We start from the raw sequence: 26,459 nt of genomic DNA on the forward strand, positions 1-26,459 counted from the left end.
TGAAACTGTATCGTTGTTGCAAAATAAGGCTGTTTCGGTCCACTTGTGCTTGGAACGGACTAATTGTATCAAAACAGTCACGTTTAATTCCTCTCTGTGTCGGACGAGATTCGGGCACGGCACAGGTACTGAAACACATTTAACATACCACTTCATGCAACACTTTCAAGAGTGTCGAAATCTTTTTGACAAGCAATAGCATGAAGCTTAAGATATCCGAAAATAAAGCTTCGTTTCTAGCTGACTGTCATATTCCTAAATGGAGTAACATCTTCTTTATAAACATTAACCAAACAATAAAACAACGCATTCTATTCACATTCAAAATAATAAAAATGTGAAAATCATTCAGTTAAATTACACTTATTGATAACATACGCTTCTCTGTTCATGTACAGTAATCATATTAAGAAACGTAAGTAAGCTAACAACGTTTTGATAAAAAAAAAGGCGTAGAGTGACAGTTATTAGACATATACACTCCTGGAAATTGAAATAAGAACACCGTGAATTCATTGTCCCAGGAAGTGGAAACTTTATTGACACATTCCTGGGGTCAGATACATCACATGATCACACTGACAGAACCACAGGCACATAGACACAGGCAACAGAGCATGCACAATGTTGGCACTAGTACAGTGTATATCCACCTTTCGCAGCAATGCAGGCTGCTATTCTCCCATGGAGACGATCGTAGAGATGCTGGATGTAGTCCTGTGGAACGGCTTGCCATGCCATTTCCACCTGGCGCCTCAGTTGGACCAGCGTTCGTGCTGGACGTGCAGACCGCGTGAGACGACGCTTCATCCAGTCCCAAACATGCTCAATGGGGGACAGATCCGGAGATCTTGCTGGCCAGGGTAGTTGACTTACACCTTCTAGAGCACGTTGGGTGGCACGGGATACATGCGGACGTGCATTGTCCTGTTGGAACAGCAAGTTCCCTTGCCGGTCTAGGAATGGTAGAACGATGGGTTCGATGACGGTTTGGATGTACCGTGCACTATTCAGTGTCCCCTCGACGATCACCAGAGGTGTACGGCCAGTGTAGGAGATCGCTCCCCACACCATGATGCCGGGTGTTGGCCCTGTGTGCCTCGGTCGTATGCAGTCCTGATTGTGGCGCTCACCTGCACGGCGCCAAACACGCATACGACCATCATTGGCACCAAGGCAGAAGCGACTCTCATCGCTGAAGACGACACGCCTCCATTCGTCCCTCCATTCACGTCTGTCGCGACACCACTGGAGGCGGGCTGCACGATGTTGGGGCGTGAGCGGAAGACGGCCTAACGGTTTGTGGGACCGTAGCCCAGCTTCATGGAGACGGTTGCGAATGGTCCTCGCCGATACCCCAGGAGCAACAGTGTCCCTAATTTGCTGGGAAGTGGCGGTGCGGTCCCCTACGGCACTGCGTAGTATCCTACGGTCTTGGCGTGCATCCGTGCGTCGCTGCGGTCCGGTCCCAGGTCGTCGGGCACGTGTACCTTCCGCCGACCACTGGTGACAACATCGATGTACTGTGGAGACCTCACGCCCCACGTGCTGAGCAATTCGACGGTACGTCCACCCGGCCTCCCGCATGCCCACTATACGCCCTCGCTCAAAGTCCGTCAACTGCACATACGGTTCACGTCCACGCTGTCGCGGCATGCTACCAGTGTTAAAGACTGCGATGGAGCTCCGTATGCCACGGCAAACTGGCTTACACTGACGGCGGCGGTGCACAAATGCTGCGCGGCTAGCGCCATTCGACGGCCAACACCGCGGTTCCTGGTGTGTCCGCTGTGCCGTGCGTGTGATCATTGCTTGTACAGCCCTCTCGCAGTGTCCGGAGCAAGTATGGTGGGTCTGACACACCGGTGTCAATGTGTTCTTTTTTCCATTTCTAGGAGTGTACATAATCTGATGTACGTATAATTGCAAGTAATCTGTTTGACATATCACTGATAGTGTAATGGTGAACGGGAAGGACTAGGAAGCAAGGTGAATTTATAGTAACGGTTCGAAACACCTTGAAAGGCAAAATTTTTTTCTGTTTTATTTTGTTACTTATACGAATTATTTGGCGTTATTTGTGAGTCTATAGTCACTGTGCCTATTATCCTTAATGATTCCCTTTGTCTGCATGGAAATTAGCAGGATGGGTATATTACCCATACTAATGGAATGTGGGAATCCCAGTAGCATATCTGTTGTTTCTGCAGTTTGCTCCCACCTCCAGTTCCGTTTGTGGCGGCTCTTCTGTCTTCAGCTATGGCCGTCCTCAGCCAATTGAAAAGTATGAAAGTCACACGACACGAAAGCAGCGCATTTGCTGCAGGAAATACGAAACTGCCAAGACGCCTAAGTGATAATTTCATACTTTCTGCGCACCTCATTTGTATTTATGTGGACATACTTATACAGTAAACAGTCAAGATGATAAAATGTGTAGGTTTATTAGATTACAAAACCAAAACTGTTTCATTGTTTCGAAACAGCGTATCGAACCATTACATTGTACTGTTTCATTTGTTTCGAAACAGTTACGTGTTTCAGTTTGCCCATCTCTACTACTTACTCGGTAAACACACTGTTGTCTTACCTGCGTGGGAAACAGTGCAGATGTTGTGTCTGCGTGACATGGCGTGACCTGGCCACAGGTCTCTCGGCCACACAGTATCTGGCCTTTTGCAGTATCGCTCGATTTTGCCCATTCCGGCGAAGTGTTTTCGCTGACGTAGCTGATACTGACAGGGAGCTTCCCAAATAACAACATGAGGACCGCTGCCGATACGGTGAAATGTACTTCGCCTTGGCAGGGAACAAGTGTGAATCCCGCAATCCGTCGCAGTTCAGCGAAAGCAGTCAAAAAACCTTTTACCTTTGGCCACGGGGACAATATGCTGTGGCCCCGCATTGGACTTTCCACTTCCTATAGCCAGTTAGCTCGTGGTTCAAATGGCTCCGAGCACTATGGGACTTAACTGCTGAGGTCATCAGTCCACTAAGACTTAGAACTACTTAAACCTAAGTAACCTAAGGGCATCACACACATCCATGACCGAGGCAGGATTCGAACCTGCGACAGTAGCGGTCGCGCGGTTCCAGACTGTGGCGCCTAGAACCGCTCGGCCACTCCGGCCCGCAGTGACCTCATGACCCAGGCCAGGTCCTCTGCAGCGGTTTCCACCGTGCGAAGCACAGGCCCGCTCTCACTGTACCTTCGACCCACCACATTCTCAGAACTGGCACCATTAAGCCACACTTGCCACAGCCTTCACAGTCTGACAGAACACGCGCTCTGCTCCTCTACCTCTAATGACTTCATGAGCCTAGCAAGCATTAAATTCAGCGTTTACAACTACTGTAACGCTCTCTAATATTCTAAATGACCATACACCCTGTAATTATCTGTTCGATTTAATAAATAGAGTGGAAGAAAGGTGAAATGAAAGGACCTGCCCACCTTACAACTTCCATGAAGACTTAAAGAGTTTCACATTGGATCAGGAAAGTCAGATACATAGGTTTTCAACCTGCCAGAGCATACTAAATGTGCTGTCGTTGTTGTGGAGTTTAAGAATGAATCAGAGAAATTTCTGTTGGGTAAACTCTAGCTACTGAAGAGCATTCCCTACTTCAGGCGTAAGTCGAGTCTATACCACGTCATGTTGAGACACTTCTGCGTGCTCACGGGTGCACTGAACGATATTAGGCAGGTGTATCAGTTTCTTTGGCTCTTCAGTGTATATACGCCTTGACGATATTTCATGATTCTTCAGTGTGGCTGTATCCTAGGTCCGACATCTTCTTGCGGGAATGATGCTGTATGCTAAAAGCAATGAATATGGTCGACACCGTGGTGCTACGGAAGCAGTGTGCAGAAAGCTGGGAATAAGGATTGGATGGGAAACATGCTCGGGCAGCTAAAGCACTTAAGGCGACCGTCTTCGAGGCCCGGTGCGCCATAAGCTCACACTGGCATTCAATGAATTATTTCATTGCGCTAATGAGACTAATGTCAGTATTCTCTTTCACCGCATAGACGAAAAGCTTCGTGCCTTCCCGCCATCAGGGAAGCGGATTCTCCGCCACAGAGCACCAGGAACACAAAGAAAGTCCAGGATGCCACATCAGCCACACGAGTATAATACTCTGGTAATCATCCTCCTCTCGTTTTCGCTTCCTACTAATGCTATGTATCCAATGACAATAGCCCACCAGTAATAGCAGGAACAATTTCACCCAATAACTCCACTTTTTCAGACAATGTGGGGGGAAAACTTCCTTTTCTAAGTGAACGCGACACTGGTCATTGATATAGTAAGATTTGGAGTTATATAACTCTGTGTCATCGAGTTGCAAGAAGTTATTCTTTTAGATCTGAAAAATCATAGTTAAAATCGCTCTTTCATCACATTGAAACATTGTCGCCTTCACTAAATTCATCCCGAAGTCGACGCCAGAAGCTTATTACAGCTTGCCGTGGACGGACGCTACTTCCATCGCTAGAGCATACTACGATGACCAAGCCGTCAGAATGACGTCGCCTGGAACCCGTTCTAGTACAACACCCGCAATCCACACGACACCGCCTGCTACCTGGACAACAACATGGGCAACGACTGTCTCTCTAAATTTTGCAACGCCGCTCCATAGCACTCCAACACCAGGCACAGTGCCACCGCCCACCCTGGAAGCAGCACATCACCGCCAGCAGCGGCAGCATCGTCCAAAACATCGCCAGCCACACCATCAGAAACAGCAGCAGTCACGACACAACGAGCAGCGGCCGCAGCTCTGACAGCAACAACACCAGCTACAATTTATGCAATGGTCATGCTGGTAAATATTCCCTGCCGCTAGATATTCCACACCCATCCTGGACCTACTACAAAAACCAACAAAGATCAGTACAAGTGAGCGTCAGGTCGAAACGAGAACGACTTACTTAACTCTCTCAGACGCTGATGACAAAAGCCTCGGAGACACCCCGGAACCTCTGAACCCAGTACCTTTCTCTTCCTTCTTTATTAACTAAATGCGACCACAAGTGCCTAAACACCGAGTCTCTCCTCAGTCACATTCAACGACGCATACCAAAATCGAAAATCCAGCAACTCATCCTCAGGAGACACTCCATCATCATTAAAACTTCAGTGTACACAGAGGAAGAAATTGAAAGTGAAATGAATTCGCTACGGGGTATGAACTAACGCAAGGCACTATACATTCTAAATGATAATGGGATATCCCTACTTAGTAAGAGTTATTTCGGAATCACCAGGCTCTGTGGACAAACGAAAAATATTGGGGCCTTGATTTACCATAGGAAGCATCCTGTAGAAACATCCAGATCAACGGCACAATAATATCGATGGCCGCGATACCTCCAGTATAACGATTTTCTAACCTAAAATTCCAATCATTGTAAGCAACACCACAGGCACGAAAACTACGCTCGATCTCACGATCTCCCATCTGCGCCAACACCCTTGATGTACACTAAACTAAACGAAACATCAATCAACTCTATGATGTACTGGAAAGCACTCCATAGGCTTCTTGTAAACAACCCCACTCCCACGTATACCATTCTACAGAACAACAGACCCCTTCCTGACAACATTACCAGAGCCAACCACTTCGACTGCTACCTAGAGGCCAATCTGACCATCCCAAATTGATAAATGGATGGATCACTACATGTATGTACAAACAGATATCCCAGCTCTCTCGCCAAGCTTACTTACAGAGCATTTCACGAACAGGACTAAACACGTCAGTAACAGCTGAAGATTACAAGCAAACACTTGCTGAGAAGCGGAACTCTGTATTGGTCAAGATAATATTACATACCGCAAAGAAAGTCTCGACTCTACCCGAATCTCTTACTATTGTTCCGATTCTATCCTCTACAGCCGGCCGTTGTAGTCGAGCGCTTCTAGGCGCTTTGAACCGGAACTGCGCAACTGCTACGGTCGCAGGTTCGAATCCTGCCTCGGCATGGATGTGTGTGATGTCCTCAGGTTAGTTAGGTTTAAGTAGTTCTAAGTTCCAGGGGACTGATGACCTCAGTTGTTCATAGTGCTCAGAGCCATTTGAACCATTTGAACAGGTCATTACACAGAGCCGTGGAAAACATCCTAAGTATTTCTCTTCCTGAACCTGGTAAACCATCCTGACAGACCTCATCCAATCGTCCTATTAGTATCATGTCAGTTTTCATCAGAATTCTTGTAACAATCCGTACTCAACGAATCCACCAGTACCATGTAACACACCTTCCCATCTCTAGCACCCAATCTGACTGGCACATAGACTGTTCAATCGACGGTCAACATCTTCGCCTTACACAAATTACCTCCCATCAAAGACATAATCGAGAATCCACCACATTTTTCTCCTTTCGTACCAAAAATGTCTTCACGTGGGTGTGGCATTCTGGACCCTTCTTCAAGCTATAAATCTATGCAATCACGTTTAACTACATCCACCTTATAATATCTTTTCGTCACCATGTTCCAGCATACGTCAAAACTAACCATACATGCTCCCACATATTTCACCCGTCTGCACGTGTGCCGCAAGGCTCTGTCCTGTCTCCCCTACTTTGCACCATGTTCACAGCAAACATTATCAGACCACCATCACCCACTTATCTCCTATAACGTTATGAGGACACTGAGTATTATTTACCCAAAACACTTTCCAACTCTCCCATGCGAAAACTGGACATAAAATACAGTGAGTAAAATCAAAATCTTTTGTAACAAATTGTTTTCAGATCTAAAAAGCAATCTAATTGTAAATATGATTCAGTGCAAGCCATGATAATTTTTATATTAATCAAACCACTCGTGTTTTGTATTTACAAAGATGGATTTAATATGCTGTTAACAAGTAATATGTTTAATACATCGTCAGCCTTTTGTAGAAAACCTTTTGGTGCACTGACAACATCCGTACAGTACATTTAGTACGTCGTGAAGTATATTGTCAACAATCAATAGCAGTTCGAAAAACAGTAGCATACATAAACACTCGAACGAGAGATAATTTTACTGTTCATCATCCACCTTGTTGCAATGTATAAAAAAGTGAAGTATTCAGCCATTAAGAAACTTTGATCGCCTTGTCTGGTGATGTAAACAATCTGCACACTAGGTAATAAAACTAAGTACATACACATACTGACTGAAAACTTCAACTACTCCATAAAGAATTTTTGAATGTCTAATGCTATAAAATATATTTCATGGGGGCTTAATTAAAAGAATAAGATGCAATTATTTTAGTAGCTGTGTGACAGGCTACGAAGTCTCGTAACCGGTTGGCTCTGACTAGCATTAGCACGGAGTCTGACTGCATAAAATAAAAATAAAGAATGACAAGGAATTTCTATTACCACAATTGATTAATTAAGTCCCCTTCAACTATAAAAGCTATGCAACAACAAAGCACAAGTGTAACTGTTCTGTGTGTGGTAGTGTGACTCAACGTACATGTATCTGGCACGCTTCTTTCTCAAAACGACAAAATATTTTAAACACCATTTACAACGAACTAATTGAAAAACCAGAAATACTATAATTGCACATAGAAGCCAGAATTACAATACATGAACACGAGCCAGATGCTTTGTTGACTGTACCTGTGACCAAGAGGCATTGTCATTAAAGAAATCTGTAATACCTTTTTACATCATAATATATTGACGAAAATTTTCCATTACACCAGCACCATAAGTCAAAGCCCATCTCCTTTCTCAAATACACTGTGATAATTGCAACAGCCGAACAGCATCTACTCTCTCGGCCAACAGCTGCTCTCGACATCCTCTGAACTACTACTGCACCAGTGGAGGCGGCGGAATAATAATCTTTGACGCAATCTCTGGCGCTGTGACTCAGGGTAGCCACATTTCAATATATATGTGTATGCTTGTTTAAAAGATAGAGAAAGATTGCACATAAAATGGGAATCAAAAGGAAGATAATAAAAGATTAATAAAAAAGGCAGTTATGTAGATGGTCAGCACGTTGGAGTAATGAGAAGTAAAGATTAAGTTAGACAAAATCGTACTATGTACGGCTTGGCATATATGCCCCTCATCGCTACTGCAGGTGAATTTGCATACCAATAAAACTATGGAAACCTTGTACAGAAAAGCTACGGTTTACAGAATGCTCAGTCTCTGTTACTAACATTAACGAAAACATGTTGGAAGTAATGGATAGGAAACATACCACAATATGTGTGTACTACATATATTCTGTTGTGTCCTGTCCACTCGTCTAATATAGAGTGCCTAGGAAACCTGCTTTCTCTGGTCGCTAGACAACAGTTCAAGCAAATCGTATAAATGATTTTTTAATATAGTAAGATAAATCACAATACTTAAGTTTGAAATATAGAAGTGTCGCAAGCAATGGGCGACAGACAAATAAGAAGTTACTTCAGTATATACAATTCTCAATACAAGTGAAACAATACAAGTCCTAAATCACTGCTGTAGCGTTCGTAGACTGCCTACACTTTAATTGGGCTGCGGCCAGGCGGGCGGCGCTTATGTTGTTTACGCCTAGAGGCCGCTGCTGTCTCAGTGTCGTCCTAGAGAGGGGTCGATCAGCATACTATCGGCTGACGTCTCACAGCCCTCTCTGCTCTTCCGTTCCTGACCGTCGTTCCGCGCCTGACGTTTCGCCAGAACATATTCACCATCTTTGTCGGAAACATAACCATCACCATCACCAACGTCATCATTATCATCACAACCTAAAGATTATGGCTTACCGCTGCAATCACTCTTCTCTATTTAATACTGTGTTCTCTAATTTCTTGATAATTTAGACAGTTTTTTTTTTTACCTCGAATAGGTGTTTCTTGGGCTCCCCTTGGTTTTATTTCCCGAACTTTTTCTTTCCAATATATTTACCAAAACTTAACGTGTCTACATGAATGACCAAAAAGTTCCCGCTTTACATTTTTCTGCCTTTCTCATTGATTTCCTTCAGAACGTCTTAATTTGTTTTGTATCTGCGCAGTTGGTCATCGCTAGCCTTCCGCATTGCCACGTTTCCTTCGCTTCCATCCCTTGTGAAAAGTGTCCAGCCTTTTCACCTCTATAGGAGAACACTCCAGGTACACTTCTTGAAAAACTGTCTTACTTTTTTTTGTACTAAACAACTTGTCTACTAATTTGGGTCTTTCAATGAAGGCACGCTTTTCGTTTCCAATTCATTTTCCATTATCCATGTCACATTTCTTGCCTTTTGCAATCAAGGTACCTAAACAACAAAATTCATAGGCTTTTTCTGTTTCGTGTGTTTAAATTTTGACGCTATACATCCAACTCAGTTTCGATTCGCTTACATCATTTGATTTACTTACTGTCTTTTTCACTATCGATTTTATGTAAAAAAAATTTACAATAGCTGATAATTAAGGCAATGTATTCTGCATATGTGTCTTGCTTATTTAGGCAATATCATCCGCAAATCGTAATTCCGTTCACTTTAACTCTAGATTATACACCTCTGAAGATCTCAATTGCTTTTACGAGGAAAACGTTAAACACATATGGTGGTAAATAAACCTCATTGTCGTATTTATATCTAATATGGCTTAACAGTGTTCTGTATTTATCCCTATCTCACACCTTGGTAATTATATGAGTTTAATGTTGGAGAATTTTTTTGGTCTTGTAACGTTCCTTATTTATAAATATTTGTGTTTATTGATGGGCATAAAATGCGTAAGGTTTGTCTTGCGGAAATTTACTGTGTAATGTGTTGTTGAGCAAATGGTGATCTTAACCAGTTTTACTGTAATCCAAAGAAAAGTTAAACAACTTAATCTGGAAAACCAGTATGCAATGCCTATAATGAAATTAGTCCCTCTGAAATTTACTCAGTCTCGTGAGCAGCGAGTTCTATCGCCCTGTGCAATAAACTGATAAAATTCCCAATGCAAACAAACAATAAAATATTTCTTAGCTCTTGAGCCGCAACGGGTGTAATCTTGGTATTCGGTTCTCTACACCGTAGGCATACAAAATATTCAATCTTGGCTCAGCGAAGTGCACTGCCGGCCGTAAAAAAGCTTCATACAAACAATGTCAGTAGATTAGTTGATAAATGAATAACCTTGCAAATGATCAGTGATAATTTTGGATAGTGGCTCAGTGCTGTGCAATGCTGCCCACATTAAAACTGTTACAAACATTAATACTTTTCTGATTCTGGCACATTAATATTTTTCTGGCTTTGACTGAAAAATCATTCCTTTCTAAAAATACTCATTGGATTTAAAGAAACACGACATGGAAGAGGATGACGTACTGATAACGGGATATGCTAAGATCCAATGCTTCAGTTTTAAAAATTGTATTCAAAATAAAGTTTCTCCTTCACAAAATCTAATATGAAACATTTTACATTAACTTGAAAATCGGTGAGGTTCTGACATGTTCTACAATTCTCTCTTACTGTGGCATTTGGTAATTCTTGGATTGTTACATGGCAAACGGTCTGAAATCGTTTGACAAAATATATTACAAAATTTAACTTCTCTGTATCAGGATTACAAAACACACAAAATATTACAAATTGGGTATACCTAATTAACCTATACATTAAATCTGATGGAAAATACTTGGTTCCTACATTCAAGGGTCCATAGTGCTAGAATTAGCAAAATCCCCATTGTGTTGCCGCATACATAAAACTAAATATACACAATTTAATTACCTTACAAAACTATATTATGCTGCGTCCACAGGCCAACAGTTAAATTCTCACAGCTAGACACTAGCTTTTACTCTTAAAACCTAACTGTGACAGAGTGAAACAGAAACTGCTATTGTGCTCCGCGCGTCCCTACTTAAAATCTAATTTGCCACTCAGGCAACATCTTTGGCTCAGTGGCGTCAAAGATATAATCTCTTATACATGTGATAATCACTTCATGTCAGTTTTCATGAAATATATTACAAAATCGGGCTCCACTTAGAAGTGGTCCCCTCTCAACGTATATAGCGTAATATTGTGTTTGTTTCACATGACAATGACCTGAAGGAAAGGGTGAAGCCCTGTGCTAGGATATAGCCTACCCCATATTAATCACCAAGGGAGCAGCAGTTGGACCAATCATCCTCAAGTGTCACGTGCCTCACTCCGGAAGACATAGAGTTAAGGATTAGGATGTAATCCAGGACACCGGCGCAACGCCTCGTGATCAGGCAGTATACACCACCACTTCAAGCTGGCCAAATATTAACGGCGAAAATTTCTTTCACAATCAGGATTCGAACTGGCTACCTCAGAGTGGAAAACTACGACCACATGCTTGCGCTGACCACCTCGATACCGAAGGAGGGTGCTAGTTTGTTGAATGATGTCTTCGAAGGTTAAGGTTATTATCGTAAATCTGGCTTATATATAATACAATGGAACAGCTTTTGAGTACTTTCAAACAAGTCGGTCTGGTAATCGTATACATCAGTTCCTCTCTTAGAGGCCTTTAGTTATTCTGCCGCTTTGGGAAGGAACTATGCAGTGTATCTTCGATTCTGTGTTTCCACGCACATGTCTCTGACCAGAGAAGTTTTAAATCTATAGAAGCCTTATTCTACCGTAGTCTGCAATAAAACATAACAAAAGAAGCCTCTCTGGTCTAGGGACCACTAGAGGAGAGTGTTCTCGCCAATGGTCAGACGACACTTTTTCTTTGCACTTCAATGGGGCAAAAGCATGTGCCAGAGTATTTGGTCAGTCGTGAGGAGCTGGTATGTATCTTCATATACATGGTGTAACGGGTATAAACGCAGATACTGCTGAAGAAAATGGAATCAGTAGTTAAGCCACTTGCAGACTAATAATTATAGCTATTAGAAGTTATATGTTTTTAGGTTACTTAGTGTAATCTGGTTTCGCAGGATAGAGCGGATCAGGTTATGGCTGTAGAGGGGGGCATACTGTCACTTGCACAAAACACACAAACTTTTATTTTCCTAAGAACCACTTAATTACACATTGCCTTAGAAGGATTAGAATAAAATAATATGGCTGAAGGCCTGGTTAAGAAAACCTGAGATGCCTCCTGGACTGAAGGCCCAAAACCACACCAAAAACAAGAACGGCTGAAGGCCTGAACACAAGTTATAAAAAGATTGCTTTAAAGAGTACACGTGGCTGAAGGCCTTATTTAAAAAGTATTTCACGTAAATACTCGGCTGAAGGTCACACACACAAGACATTGAACAACTCAGGGGTTAGGGCCCAGATCATAAGAACTTCAGATAGAGCAAATTCAAAAAAAAAAAAAAAAACAATCGTTTTAAACAATTGAATCTTCAAGTTTTAATTTAAGATGTCTGAAGGCCTTATCTTAAAAACATTTCATGTAAAAGCTTGGCTGAAGGCCACACAGTGGACACTGAACAACATAGGCTTTAAGGACTGGATAACAAGAATTTCAGATAGAACAAACTTTCAAAATTTAGCTTTTAAACAAATCAATCTTTAATTTAAGTCAGCTGAAGGCCTTGTTTTAAAATTAAAACAAACTAAATTAACAGACGGCTGAAGGCTTCCCACAGTGCTTCAGACTAAAATGAGAATCACAATTTAAAACCAACGCATTGCTGCTAGCCAAAATGGCCCAGGAAGTAACAAATGGCAATGAGCCAAGAGATGTCACAGCAGTTGAGGTTTCATAACAGGTTAACTGATCACTCAACTTCAGTGTCCAGGTTCGGTGGGCAACGAGCTTTGTAGCTCTCGCAGCTATCACCTCACAATCCGAATACACGTGCATGCTGCCAGCAGTCAATGCCTGACCTCGCACCAGGGACACTTCCTCGCTGCTCTATCCCGATTGCCACACACACCACCACACGGAAATATAGCGGTCACACCAAAGATGGTACAGCAGTACAAGTATCAATAAACGCTGCTGCTGCCACTGATGGATGCAAGTCAGCAACTCGTTATGGTAGTAACTCAGGGAGAAATAAGACGCCAATCGATGGTGACAAAATGCCAAAGGACAAACGGCATCAATGCATGCTGGCCACGGCTCGGCTAGTCTCTCCAAGTACTTGTGGCAGGAGCGAGCCATCAATGTTTATTTGGCCCGGGCAGCAGGTCAGGCGTTCAAGTGTGGATATGAGGATGCAACATGCTCCTGGTGGCGCAGAAAACATCCGATAGCAATGTTTGTGGTGTGTTTCTGGAAAGACTGTTTGATGCGGAGATAAAACAACAAACACACTGATGTGTGAACATATGAAGGTTCACGTATACAAATATCCGAAATTATACCCTTTACACCCTCTATAGACCAGAGAGGTGCGTAAGTATTTTAACGAGATAGGCGTTTCCTTCTTGCACTACAAGAATGCTTTGCTCATATCTAAAAAAAAGTCAATGTTTATGTGTGATTTCATGCTACATTCTTTGTCTACTGGATACGAAACTGTAGCTCAATTTAGTCATTCTAAAACACGAATGAATGTTTTAGATTGCTTTCTTTCACTGTTGAAAAATGTCGCTGTAGTGCTTCATATTGCTTTCCTACAAATTTCCGATTCAATACTCTGATTTCCTCCGTCTTCTTTATATACTGTACCACAAGACCGTGGGTCATTTTAATTGATGTCATTGGTGCTTCTTCCACTGCCTAAAATGTTGTGGAATTGCTTGCTTATAGCTTTCCTACGAATTCCTAATTAAACTGTTTGATTTCATTTCAGTTTCCCTATGTAGTGAAGCATGTGGCCGCAGCTTAACTTAGCTGGGAAATGAATCCATTGAAGGTTTTCGTAACTCCTGTGTGTGTGGAGTACATTTTGTTTCGAGTGTTTCTGTACTCCAGCAGTACGCTAGTAGTTCATCCTCCAAACTGTGTCACATACTTAAGAAGGACAATCGATTATCGCATCTCAGTATTACTTTCCATATCTGAATGCTGTGTGGTGCTCTTGTGAGTAGTATTATGTGTTATTCACCCACATCCGATGTTAATATAATACTGGTCGTTGTGTTATTGCGGTGATATTCCTTGTTCAGTGCGCGAACTATCCACACAAAAAAATGTTATTTCCATTTTTAACTTCTTACGTAATAGAAGCCAGAATGTTGTCTTCGATGCCTAGTTTTGATAAGGGACGACAGTATCGTCAGGAGTGTCCCAGGGAAAGGTGATATGCCCGCTATTAGTTTCTGTATACGTACATGATATGGTGGCCAGGTTGGGCCACGAACTACCATTGTTTACCTATGATGCTGTGGTGTACAGGAAGGTGCCGAAGCCGAGTGACCGTGAGAGAATACAAGATGTTTTAGACAACTTCGTAGTTGGTGTGATTGAGCGGTGAATTTACTTTCAAAATCTTTTCTTAAAGAATTTACTTTGTTTACTAGCGATTCATCCAGAACATTAACACATTTCATCACACTATGTGAGCGTGGAAGTAGTTTCCAGTGGGTAACTGATTGAAACAAATTAATTTTTTTTTCAATAAATGGAAATTTTATTCCTAAAAGCCCCCCCCCCCCCCCCTTTGTTTAAACAGATTTAAATTACAAGCAGAAAGCCCCTGTAAATATCAAGTTACAATTTATTCAGAGGCAGAAATAGCAAAATTTTTTTTGACAGTGTAAGCTTTCAAGCTGAGAACCTTGCCGCTCCCTTTTAACACGGCCGTAGTCATATTTAAAAAAATTATTTGCCACCGAAAGTGCAACTTGTTTTTAAAAGAACTCTTACGGTGTAAGGGTGGCAACTTTATATACTAAAATGACCATTTAAATAAAAACCCGTTAAATGCAGTCTTACATAAAATGTACAAACATGCTCTACATTACACATATACCGCCTCTCAAGATGATAGGCAAGATAAAAACATGTTTCAGGAATTCAGCCTTTACACCTTAAGCAATAAATTCGTTAACACCGAATCCGACAAACATGACAGAGGCAGCTATTAACGTACGGCAGACCGACAGACAGACAGACAGACACTAACTGCCTAACAAATGCGGACAAGAGGCAGACGAGCAAGCTGGGGACGAGAGACTGACCAAGAAAACAAGTAGAATTTAACAAGTAACTGAAACAACATATCACGAATCACTTAACTTCTAATGACTGCGATTTCTGGCGAGGACCTGGCACAGCATCCCCAAAACGCTCTCCCGAACCGTCCGCTGCCAGCCGCTTCAACGGACGCAGAGGGCGCGCCGATCCCCCGTCTCACGGCGTCGCAGCTCTCCCCGGCCAGACCGACGTCGCGGGTTGGCTCCTGTTGCTCTCCTGTCGGCCGCGAAGCCACTACCCCTCGCTATATGGCGCGGCCCACTGGACTCACGTGGTGACCTCACATGCGCCGACGCTCAAGACGGACAAGTCATCTTGCGTCGCAGAGCGCGACCGACCAACCGATCGATCCGACCGCTAATGACCATTGCTTGAACAAACTCGAGCAGACTGGCGTCCTAACACATACTAACACTCCGGACAACAGACAGACACTGTCTGCCCCACACTGACCCAGCTGACCAACTGACCAGACTCGGCGCCTAGCGAGCTCATAGCGCTCCTTAAATGCACGTGAACAGACAACCTTTCCCACCAGAGGGAGACACCAAAGCTGCGATTGCCACAGCGGCGCCACCGCCAGAAACGGAGGGCGACTGCTTCACACAACGCGTTGCGGCGCGCTCTTCAAAAATTTTAACACGGCTCAGTGATGAATGGCAGCTAGGTTTAATTCTAGAAAAAGGTAAGCTAATACAGATGAGTAGGAAAAGGGTTAGTGGTGTGCTGCTTGACATTATCGAGTTGTTTAAATATCTGGGCGCAAAGTTGCAAAGCGTTATGAAGTGGAACGACCATGTGGAGATTGCGGCAGGGAAGGTGAATGGTCGACTTCGGTTTCATGGGAGAATTTCGGGAAAGTGTGGTTTATCTGTAAAGAAGAAATCATATGGGATGCTAATGCAACCTATTGTTGAGTACTGCTCGACTGTTTGGACTCGGTACCAGGTCAGATTAAAGTAAGACCTCGAAGCAATTCAGACGCGGGCTGTTAGATTTGTTACCAATGGGTTCGACCAACACATGAATATTATGAATGTGCTTTGTGAACTCAAATGGGTGTCACTGGATGGAAGATGACTTTTTTTTTTTTCGAGGAACACTACTGAGAACATTTGGGGAACCGGCATTTGAGGCTGCCTGGAGATGGATTCGACTGCCAATGCCGTACATTTCGCGTAAGGACCATGAAGATAAGATGAGAGAAATTAGGGCTCCTATGGAGGCGAGGGCTTGGAGGATATTACAGAAGCTGAGTTCCAGAAATGTTACGATCAGTGTCAGAAGCGCTGGAAAACATGTGTGCAATCAAAAGGGAACTACTTTGAAGGAGACAACACTGAACTTGACTAAAACGGTAAGCAACATTTTTTTTTCCACATCAGTCTCATTACTTCATTGTCGCATTTCGTAGACAGCCGTTTGTCCCTCGCTGTATTTGCTAGTGGAACAGGAAAGTAAATGATTAGGAGTGCTACAAGGTACTCCCCGCCACACACCGTACTGTGGTTTGGGAAGTATGTAGGTAGATGTAGATGTAGGAAAAACCAGGATGGAACGCAACAATATTATGAAAAGGGTAGTCGCTCCTCACCATATAGCGGAGATGCTGAGTCCAGATAGGCACTACAAAAAGTCACACAGTAAGCTTTTGGCCAACAAAGCCTTTGTCAAATATAGACAACAGACACACTACACACACACTAACGCAAAACAGTGAGTAGCAAGTACCATCTTCGTAATACTGTTAAATGTAGATGTAGAATGTTAAACACAGCCAAACAGCCGCTACAGTACCCTTTTGATTAATCTTAATTGATCAATCGTGACTAGGAACGAGAAGATTAGGTAATTTCGATGTATTGCTCACTCGCTGCCTGCGACAGAAAATATCATTGCTGCAATAGAGTCGCAGGTCAGAGAAGTCTCGGCAGTTGTTGCAGTCGCTCGCTGCTGCAGGGCAGTTGTAGTCTGTCGCTGGTACAGTGCAGTTCATAGCCATGTATTGTAAGGTAAATTTTATTATTTTTATTGGAATGCACCTAGTTAAGTCACTTGTTTGAGATGTTAATATGAATTTGTTTCAATATTTTTGTGATTCGTCAGCACCAGTTGACACAGATTTGTAATATTGAATTCTTCATTTAACGGATTGCAGATCTTTATCAATGATGTAAAGGATTTTCAGAATATAATTTCTACCAGTCTACAAAAAAGGAAAGAATGATTTTGGCTTAAGTCATTTCCAGTCCCGATCCAGTCATTTATTTAAATTTAAATATTTCAGAAATTTTCGCAGATCATAGTCATGAGTTCTTTAGTAATCAGACGACCAGCTGTGCAGCTATATCAATAAGCAAGTTTTTCTAATAATTCAGATCTTGTCCAGTATCAGGAGATAGGCCAGCATTGCACTAAGCTGTGGCATTCACGAGCAGATATATAGACAGCGTTATCCCGCGACACCATCATGAGGTAAAAAATTTTCTGTTTATTCCGATTGATTTCACAGGGCCATGTCGTAGTTCTGCTTGCGTCAAAATTTATCAGTTTTCATAAGTTAAGATACTGACAGAAAAAAAAATCATTTTTATTTTCATTCGGGAAGGTTACAATATGCTGTTAGCTTCAGGTAGCATGCTTTATCCTCGCTTTATCCTTGTCGCGTATCTTCAAAATGTTCAAATGTTTGTGAATTCTTATGGAACTCAACTGCTAAGGTCATCAGTCCCTAAGCTTAAACACTACTTAATTTAAATTATCCTAAGGACAAACACACACACCCATGCCCGAGGGAGGACTCGAACCTCCGCCGGGACCAGCCGCGCAGTCCATAACTGCGGTGCCTAAGACCGCTCGGCTACTCACGCGCGACCGCGTTTCTTCCAGTTAACTGAATTGCTAAGTGGCTTTCTTATTGTTCCAGTTTCTCACGTTATCTCACTGTTTAAGGCGGGCTACTTGCAACTTTACAAAAGTTTCCTGCTTAAATGTCTCTAACGAACGTGCTTGAAGCTTAGGAAACGCTGTGCCGACGCGGCTCTGATGTAGGGCAGCGGAGTGAACCGGGCGCCACTGCTTATATCTGCGACACAAGCGCTGCGGTTCATCGAACAGCTGGAAAGCGCTCTTAGGAAACATCTGACTCCCTCCAGCACGGCCGAGCCGCTTGCGTCATATCGGAGTCTGCCAAGCGCAGTTGGCCTGCAGTCTCGTGTAACACACGCACACGACAGCAGTGCAGATGGACAGCAAGGTCCTCTTGTTGTTGCTGGTGGCAGTGGTCGCCGCAGAAGAGCCGAACGGGCTGGCCGCTTTCGGCTGGCCGGACATCGTCGTCAAGCAGCCGGAAGAGCTGCCGGGCGCCTACGCGGTTTCGGCATCGGCGGTCCCGGGGTCGACGCTCGCCTGGGCCGCAGCAGCAGCCGCCGCTCTGCGCTACCTGCTAGGCACGTAGCGTGAGGACATGCGTCTAGGTGAGCAGCGCTCTCCCACTCGCCAACTGTGATACTTGTTCACGTGGGAAAGAGGAGGGGCAACATCGGGAGCCGACAAGCAGAGCATGTGGGGGAAACAGGTCTGAATAAATATACACTACTGGCTATTAAAACTGCTACACCAAGAAGAAATGCAGATGATAAACGGCTATTCATGGGACAAATATATTATACTAGAACTGACATGTGATTACATTTTCATTTAGGTGCGTAGATCCTGAGACATCAGTCTTCTGAGCAACCACCTCTAGCGGTAATAACGGCCTTGATACGCCTCGGCATTGAGTCAAACGGAGCTTGGATGGCGTGTACAGGTACAGCTGCCCATGCAGCTTCAACACGATACCACAGTTCATGAAGAGTAGTAACTGGCGTATTGTGACGAGCCAGTTTCTAGGCCACCATTGACCAGACGTTTTCAATTGGTGAGAGGTCTGGAGAATGTGCTGTCGAGGGCAGCAGTCGAACATTTTCTGTCTCCTGATAGGCCCGTACAGAACCTGCAACATGCGGTCGTGCATTATCCTCTTGAAATGTATGGTTCCGCAGTGATCGAATGAAGGGTAGAGCCACGGGTCGTAGCACATCTGAAATGTAACGTCCACTGTTCAAAGTGCCGTCAATGCGAACAAGAGATGAGCGAGTCGTGTAACCAATGGCACCCCATACCATCACGCTGGGTGATACGCCAGTATGGCGATGACGAATACACGCTTCCAATGTGCGTTCACCGCGATGTCACCAAACACGGATGCTCTAAACAGAACCTGGATTCATCCGAAAAAATGACGTTTTGCCATTCGTGCACCCAGGTTCGTCGTTGAGTACAGCATCGCAGGCGCTCCTGTCTGTGATGCAACGTCAAGGGTAATCGCAGCCATGGTCTCTCAGCTGATAGTCCGTGCTGCTGCAAACGTCATCGAACTGTTCGTGCAGATGGTTGTTGTCTTGCAAACGTCCCCATCTGTTGACTCAGGGATCGAGACGTGGCTGCACGATCCGTTACAGACATGCGGATAAGATGCCTGTCATCTCGACTGCTAGTGATACGAGGCCGTTGGGATCCAGCACGGCGTTCCGTATTACCCTCCTGAACCCACCGATTCCATATTCTGCTAACAGTCATCGGATCTCGACCAACGCGAGCAGCAATGTAGCGATACGATAAACCGCAATCGCGATAGCCTACATTCCGACCTTTATCAAAGTCGGAAACGTGATGGTACACATTTCTGCTCCTTACACGAGGCATCAACATGTCAGCACGTTGTAGGTGTCGCCACCGCCGTCAACCTTGTGTGAATTCTCTGAAAAGCTAATCATCTGCATATCACAGCATCGTCTTCCTGTCGGTTAAATTTCGCGTCTGTAGCACGTCATCTTCGTGGTGTAGCAATTGTAATGGCCAGTAGTGTGGAAGTGAACGGATTCATTTAGAAAAGAATCCAGAAGTCTAGACGAGTTTTCGTCGTGACTCTCACAGAATGGAAATACCTCAGTTATCAACGTAGCGGAGAGAAAATGCTGAGGAAAGCTGAAATACCACTGAGAATCGTATATTTCTGTGTGTGCGTGTGTGTATGTGTGTGTCTGCGTGTGCATAGTCGAAGGAGGAGGGAAACGAGAGAAGGAAACAGATGCACACATTTGTTTCAGGAACGGTTCAGGAAACCGAAATGACGTTCTAGTTAAAAACTAGTGCGAAGCAAGACACTTTATTTTGTTTCATTTTCAATCGCCTCAACCCTTGTATGAATCGAGAAATTAAAGCAGTTTGTTTGATCGAACGGTGTACTTTTTTAACGGCATTCGAAAGCTTCTGAATAGACGAATATAGTGATGTGCGTTTAAACGTTTCACAATACTGTTCTAGTAATGTGCTCAGACTAAAAGACGAGACTGCCGGAAGCGGCTATTAACGGCTGAACAGTTCAGGAAATAAAACGACTATTACCTCTAATGTACGATGTACGATGAAATAAAAGAAATTATTCAGATAGTGAAGGGAGACGAAAATTTAATAGTAATGGGTGACTGGAATTCGAGTGTAGGAAAAGGGAGAGAAGGAAACATAGTAGGGGAATATGGATTGGGGCTAAGAAATGAAAGAGGAAGCCGCCTAGTAGAATTTTGTACAGAGCACAACTTAATCATAGGTAACACTTGGTTTAAGAATCATGAAAGAAGGTTGTATACGTGGAAGAACCCTGGAGATACTAAAAGGTATCAGATAGATTATATAATGGTAAGACAGAGATTTAGGAACCAGGTTTTAAATTGTAAGACATTTCCAGGGGCAGATGTGGACTCTGACCACAATCTATTGGTTATGACCTGTAGATTAAAACTGAAGAAACTGCAAAAATGTGGGAAATTAAGGAGATGGGACCTGGATAAACTGAAAGAACCAGAGGTTGTACAGAGTTTCAGGGAGAGCATAAGGGAACAATTGACAGGAATAGGGGAAAGAAATACAGTAGAAGAAGAATGGGTAGCTCTGAGGGATGAAGTAGTGAAGGCAGCAGAGGATAAAGTAGGTAAAAAGACGAGGGCTGCTAGAAATCCTTGGGTAACAGAAGAAATATTGAATTTAATTGATGAAAGGAGAAAATATAAGAATGTAGTAAATGAAGCAGGCAAAAAGGAATACAAACGTCTCAAAAATGAGATCGACAGGAAGTGCAAAATGGCTAAACAGGGATGGCTAGAGGACAAATGTAAGGATGTAGAAGCTTATCTCACTAGGGGTAAGATAGATACTGCCTACAGGAAAATTAAAGAGACCTTTGGAGAGAAGAGAACCACGTGTATGAATATCAAGAGCTCAGATGGCAACCCAGTTCTAAGCAAAGAAGGGAAGGCAGAAAGGTGGAAGGAGTATATAGAAGGCTTATACAAGGGCGATGTACTTGAGGACAATATTATGGAAATGGAAGAGGATGTAGATGAAGACGAAATGGGAGATACGATACTGCGTGAAGAGTTTGACAGAGCACTGAAAGACCTGAGTCGAAACAAGGCCCCCGGAGTAGACAACATTCCATTAGAACTACTGACGGCCTTGGGAGAGCCAGTCATGACAAAACTCTACCAGCTGGTGAGCAAGATGTATGAGACAGGCGAAATACCCTCAGACTTCAAGAAGAATATAATAATTCCAATCCCAAAGAAAGCAGGTGCTGACAGATGTGAAAATTACCGAACTATCAGTTTAATAAGTCACAGCTGCAAAATACTAACACGAATTCTTTACAGACGAATGGAAAAACTGGTAGATGCGGACCTCGGGGAGGATCAGTTCGGATTCCGTCGAAATGTTGGAACACGTGAGGCAATACTGACCTTACGACTTATCTTAGAAGAAAGATTAAGAAAAGGCAAACCTACGTTTCTAGCATTTGTAGACTTAGAGAAAGCTTTTGACAATGTTGACTGGAATACTCTTTTTCAAATTCTAAAGGTGGCAGGGGTAAAATACAGGGAGCGAAAGGCTATTTATAATTTGTACAGAAACCAGATGGCAGTAATAAGAGTCGAGGGGCATGAAAGGGAAGCAGTGGTTGGGAAAGGAGTGAGACAGGGTTGTAGCCTCTCCCCGATGTTATTCAATCTGTATATTGAGCAAGCAGTAAAGGAAACAAAAGAAAAATTTGGAGTAGGTATTAAAATTCATGGAGACGAAGTAAAAACTTTGAGGTTCGCCGATGACATTGTAATTCTGTCAGAGACGGCAAAGGACTTGGAAGAGCAGTTGAACGGAATGGACAGTGTCTTGAAAGGAGGATATAAGATGAACATTAACAAAAGCAAAACGAGGATAATGGAATGTAGTCAAATTAAATCGGGTGATGCTGAGGGAATTAGATTAGGAAATGAGACACTTAAAGTAGTAAAGGAGTTTTGCTATTTAGGAAGTAAAATAACTGATGATGGTCGAAGTAGAGAGGATATAAAATGTAGACTGGCAATGGCAAGGAAAGCGTTTCTGAAGAAGAGAAATTTGTTAACATCGAATATAGATTTAAGTGTCAGGAAGTCATTTCTGAAAATATTTGTTTGGAGTGTAGCCATGTATGGAAGTGAAACATGGACGATAACTAGTTTGGACAAGAAGAGAATAGAAGCTTTCGAAATGTGGTGCTACAGAAGAATACTGAAGATAAGGTGGATAGAGCACGTAACTAATGATGAGGTATTGAATAGGATTGGGGAGAAGAGAAGTTTGTGGCACAACTTGACTAGAAGAAGGGATCGGTTGGTAGGACATGTTTTGAGGCATCAAGGGATCACAAATTTAGCATTGGAGGGCAGTGTGGAGGGTAAAAATCGTAGAGGGAGACCGAGAGATGAGTACACTAAGCAGATTCAGAAGGATGTAGGTTGTAGTAGGTACTGGGAGATGAAGCAGCTTGCACAGGATAGAGTAGCATGGAGAGCTGCATCAAACCAGTCTCAGGACTGAAGACAACAACAACAACATTACCTCTATCCTTCTTTTATTTCTCTCCCAAAACCATTTCATTAATTCACTGTTTTTTTTTCTTCCTTCGTCCGTCCATTTTTTGTCTGTTACTTGTATTGCTGAGAAGTGTTTAATTTCTTTGTTTTTTATTTTAATTCTGGATTGTTGTCTGTCTTCAATTTCTTCTTCTGAAATTTTCAGTTTTACAGGTGATCTTGTGTTTCTTTCATCCAGCTGGTTTCTTCCATTAACTTTATTTTAATGAGTGTTTCTCTTGGTGAGGTTGTTTCCATCCATCGTACATACGTGTCCGTAGAGCTGTACCTCCTAAATTTATCTGTGACGTCTGTATGTTCCTAGAGTTCCTTTGTAGGTGGTGTGACCCATGTTCCGCCTCGGAAAACAGCGCTGTCAAATTTTCGTCCTTGTTTCTCTGTGTCATGAATTTTTGTCATCTCTCTAATTACTGTCGTTTGTCTCACATACAAGCCTTCCGGTTGAACGATCGTGATGTAGTATCGCATATTTTCGTTACGAGATGTTGCTCTTTTTGCTGTAGTGATTACATTTCACTTTGTACGCCTTTTGCCGTCTGAATATTCTTTCTGTGTTGGAGATTGTCTTCAATCTTGTGGGTTGGATGGTTTCTGATAAGTAGTTGAGGAAGAAACATTGTACCTGTGAGATTTCCCATACGTGTTTTCAGAGGGAGTTTTTTGCCTGATTTAGTGTCCATACACTGAATTTTTTTATGGGAAATTTACATTAGGTTTTACAGGAGATTTCATGTAGTTTATCTAGTGCTGCTTTGCTTTCCTTTTTTATATAGACAGGTCATCTCCACATGTCAAGCATATCACAGTGACCCCTTCTCCTTTCTATTTTCCTATTTTGATACCTTTGAGGTGCTTTTCCTATTGTTTTATTATTTGTTCCAACACGAGGTTGAACAAGAGTGACGATATGCTAGCTTCTTGTCGGACTAATATGTAAATTTCCAGTGAGTTTGAAATTTCTCACACGGGTTTCATTTTTCAGATAATATTTGATGGAGAACGTCTGTGGTCTTACAATCGACTGCTAATTCTTCTAGTCTGTTAAACAGAGTTTGTCTGTCAACAGAATCGTAAATTATTTAGAAATCCACAAACTTCACTCTAGTGTCGGCATCGCTGATGTGTGGTATGGTTTTGAAGTTCCAGATCCATTCAGCACAGGATCTCCATTTCCTGAATCTCGCCTAATACGTTTGCGGCTCAAGTCGGTCCAGCAAAGCTTTAGAGAAAGTTTTATAAGTTACGGGAAGAAGTGAGATTGGTCTGTAATTGTTCGGATCTGTTCTTTCACCTATGTTATTGATTCGTTGCAACAAGATGCTTCTCCATTCTTTTTGGGATTTCTCTGTTTTCCAGACCTGCTATTATTCTGTATATTTTTTGTGTTTTGTTTTTGTGGTCCAGTTCCCATAATTTTACAATAATTCCACCTCCGCCAGGTACTGTATTGTTTTTCAATGATTAGATTTTCACTATTTCTTCCTGTGAGTGTGGAAGCGAACCAAGATTTGCTGCTAGTTTTTCAAATCGTAGTTACTAAGATGGCTTCTTGCAGTTGTGGAGTGTAGTGAAATACTTGACTACAATTTCACACTTGCTTTTGTAAACTTTCCAGAGATCCCTCAAGTCGCTGGAAGAAAAGACTAGGAGCTTAGTAGTCGGCTAAATTTTCTCTGAATGTCTTGTAAAACTTACAGGTGTTCTTGGTAAAGTCTCATGTGCGAGTATCCAGTGAGTTTGAGATTTCTCCCACGAATTTAACTTTCCAGGTGGTTCCTGATAACGTTTCCTGGAGTAAGTCTGTGATCTTCCAATCGACTCCTAGTTCTTCTAGTCTGTTAAACAGCGTTTGTCTGTCAACAGAATTGTGAGTTCTTTTGAAATCTACGATTGTGACTGTAGTATTCCGACATCACTGAAGTGTTCAACCTCTTATTGCCGAAGTTGAGTTACGCTGTATTTCATCGTTTGGAGGTTAGTTATTTCCACATAGGGCGCTTCTAACACTACTTTCTACCGTAGGGCAACAACACACCAAACACATTTCGCCACAGTGGAACAATAAAAATCGAAAACGGGCAATAATGTAAAGTGTATTTTGAAAATCATGTGAACAGCCGCCTGATGATGCACTTGCCAGTTCTAACACGGTAACGGCGCTATTTACCTAAATAAAGAGCAGTATTAATAGTGGTTGGTTTCTGTTTTCTTCTTTGTAAGAATTAACCTACATCAAAATACATTTGTAGCGAAATTAACCAAGTTTACCGACTGTAACTACAGGCTGATTTATCGTTTTACATTCAGTACCTGAAGAACGTGACGCAATAGATGTCTTCAGCACAAACGAAACACGATTATTTCATCGCTGAGTACCCAAAAAAGTTGTATGGTTTTGTAAGTAGATTGTTTAGGTTTTCTTACTGGTAACGCCACGTAGCGCTCTGTATGAAAATCACTGGCTGTGCTGTGTGCAGTCTGTGGCTAGTTTGCATTGTTGTTTGCTATTGTAGTGTTGGGCAGCTGGATGTTAACAACGCGTAGCGTTGCGAAATTGGAGGTTAGCCGCCAGCAGTGGTGGATGTGGGGAGAGACATGGCGCAGTTTTGAGAGCGGATGATCTGGACAGAGACAGTACATTTGTAAGACTAGATGTCATGAACTGATATATACATAATATGACTTTTGAACAATATTAAGGTAAATACATTGTTTTTCCTCTATCAAAATTTTTCATTTGCTAACTGTGCCTATCAGTAGTTAGTGCTTTCAGTAGTTTGAATCTTTTATTTAGCTGGCAGTAGTGGTGCGCGCTGTATTGCAGTAGTTCGACTAACGAAGATTTTTGTGAGGTAAGTGATTCATGAAAGGTATAGGTTATTGTTAGCCAGGGCCATTCTTTTGTAATGATTGTTGAAAGTCAGATTGCGTTGCGCTAAAAATATTGTGTCATTTTAGTGTTGATCAGAATAGGTAAAGAGCGAAATGTCTGAGCACGTTCAGTTCTGCTCAGCTGTTTGAAAAGAAAATAATGTAAGTGGTTTATCTGCATAGTAATTCACTAATTTTTCTAAGGGGACGTTACAGTTTAAAGGACAGTCGTTTTCACTTGGGTTACGGGCAGGCTGGGGACGGAGAGATGGTATCTCTGAGGAAAGCCGTAGGGACCAGAAAAAATTTAAGAACGTTAAGAACACCTGTATGGAAGCAGTTTCTTCACCTAATGGGTTCCCATTCGGGGTAACTGAAGTTAACGAAAAGAGCGTAATGTTACAACTTCTGTCGACCGTTATCCAGGACTCCCTGTTATTAAATTATTATCTGTAAAGAGTGCATTTTCACATTTTATCACAA

General features: G+C 42.6%; 1 long non-coding RNA gene across 1 annotated transcript in view; it reads left to right on the top strand.

Annotated features, from left to right (window-relative positions):
- The first annotated feature begins 18,217 nt into the window (after window positions 1–18,217).
- LOC126284446 (uncharacterized) overlaps window positions 18,218–26,459 on the top strand; it is a 67,144-nt gene continuing 58,902 nt past the window's right edge. The window contains exon 1 of the long non-coding RNA XR_007551480.1: window positions 18,218–18,566. This is a non-coding gene — a long non-coding RNA (uncharacterized LOC126284446). The remainder of the gene's footprint in view (window positions 18,567–26,459) is intronic.

The sequence above is a fragment of the Schistocerca gregaria genome, chromosome 8 (assembly GCF_023897955.1).
Source record: "Schistocerca gregaria isolate iqSchGreg1 chromosome 8, iqSchGreg1.2, whole genome shotgun sequence".
NCBI classification, from domain to species: domain Eukaryota; kingdom Metazoa; phylum Arthropoda; class Insecta; order Orthoptera; family Acrididae; genus Schistocerca; species Schistocerca gregaria.